The sequence below is a fragment of the Momordica charantia genome (genome assembly GCF_013281855.1).
Source record: "Momordica charantia cultivar OHB3-1 chromosome 11 unlocalized genomic scaffold, Mcharantia_2.0 BLBB01000011.1, whole genome shotgun sequence".
Classification (NCBI taxonomy): Eukaryota; Viridiplantae; Streptophyta; class Magnoliopsida; order Cucurbitales; family Cucurbitaceae; genus Momordica; species Momordica charantia.
This window is the reverse complement of record NW_028275159.1, coordinates 13,758,291-13,759,719: the sequence shown is the minus strand read 5'-3', so window position 1 is coordinate 13,759,719 and position 1,429 is coordinate 13,758,291. Positions and strand designations below refer to the sequence as shown.

The window sequence follows — 1,429 nt, the reverse complement described above, 5'->3', positions numbered from 1 at the left end:
TGTAAATAAGTTTCTAAAATAGTTCTCCGAAAACATTCTCTTTTTTAAATTGGTTGATATTTAAAACCCCAAAAAACAACATTTCATCACTATTTTCTTCATAAACTACAATTGCATATTTGAACCATTCACTTCTTTAAAAACTGTTTTGAAAACAACAAGTCCCTGAGACCTTGGATTAATCCCAAGTATTACTTGTGACCATGTGTGCTTGCACGAGTCTCTAATCTTTTTAAAAGTAGAGAAAAGTCCCAACAAGCGACCACCCTACAGAGGGTCTGTTGTATTGAATCAAAATTAGGGCGAACTTCAGAAATGGATAAGGTCTCTTAGGTTTTGCACCAATATTTGTCCTTCCCTATGACATGCTTATTGGGGCGGAACTCTGGGGTTTGAAAATGGCGGGTCACACTTACGGGAAGTTGTTAAGTTAGTTAATAACTTCTTGACCAAACAAACGGTGACTAACTATTATAGGAATAAGAGTTATTCTGGTGTAATATTTAGTTGAGAATGTCTCAATTCAGTGTAGGAGTAGCTGACTGCCCCATGGTAGCTGTTGCTCTAAATCACTGAAGCATCGCTGCAAAAGTAATCTTGATTGATAGGGTATATTATTACTTTATGCTAAAATTGATCGATTTTAATAGGTAGTGCAATAATATAATATAGATTTGTTTGTATTTCGGCATGTCTACTTCTGTCATTGTCCTGCTTGCCCCAGAAAAACTTAACAGCAAAAATTACACACAATGGAAAATGAATCTTAACATGATACTCGTGGTAGATTAGGTTCGTCTTAACCGAGGAGTGTCCTCAGGCTCCCATGCCTAATGCAGCCCGAGCCAGTCGAGATGCCTATGAAAGATGGATCAAGGCTAATGACAAGGTCAAGGTCTACACATTGGCAAGCATATCTGATGTGTTGGTCAAGAAGCATGAAAGCATGGTCACTGTAAGGGAGATCATGGACTTATTCCGGTACGTGTTTGGACAACTGTCCATTCAAACCCGACATGATGCCCTCAAGTTCATTTACAATTCCTGCATGAATGAGGAAACATCAGTACGAGAACATGTTCTCAATTTGATGGTCCACTTTAATGTGGCTGAAGTGAACGGGGTTGTCATAGACGAAGGGAGCCAGGTCACTTTATCTTGGAATCTCTTCCGAAGAGTTTCCTACAGTTTCGCAGTACTGCTGTGATGAGCAAGATAAAATACAACCTTACCATGCTCTTAATGAGCTACATATTTTTCAGTCTCTTATGAAAAATAAGGGACAGGTAGGAAAGGCAAAAGTTGTCACCTCATAACGGTTCCACCGAGGTTCGACCTCAGGAACCAAATACGTACTTTCTTCTTCTAGTAGGAAGACTTTCAAGAAGAAGAAGAACAATGGTAAGGCTGTGAAAGCTGACCCTACTAC

At 39.2% G+C, this 1,429-nt stretch overlaps 1 pseudogene; it reads left to right on the top strand.

Annotated features, from left to right (window-relative positions):
* The first annotated feature begins 690 nt into the window (after positions 1–690).
* Positions 691–1,207, top strand: LOC111024573 (uncharacterized; annotated as a pseudogene).
* Positions 1,208–1,429: the final 222 nt, after the last annotated feature.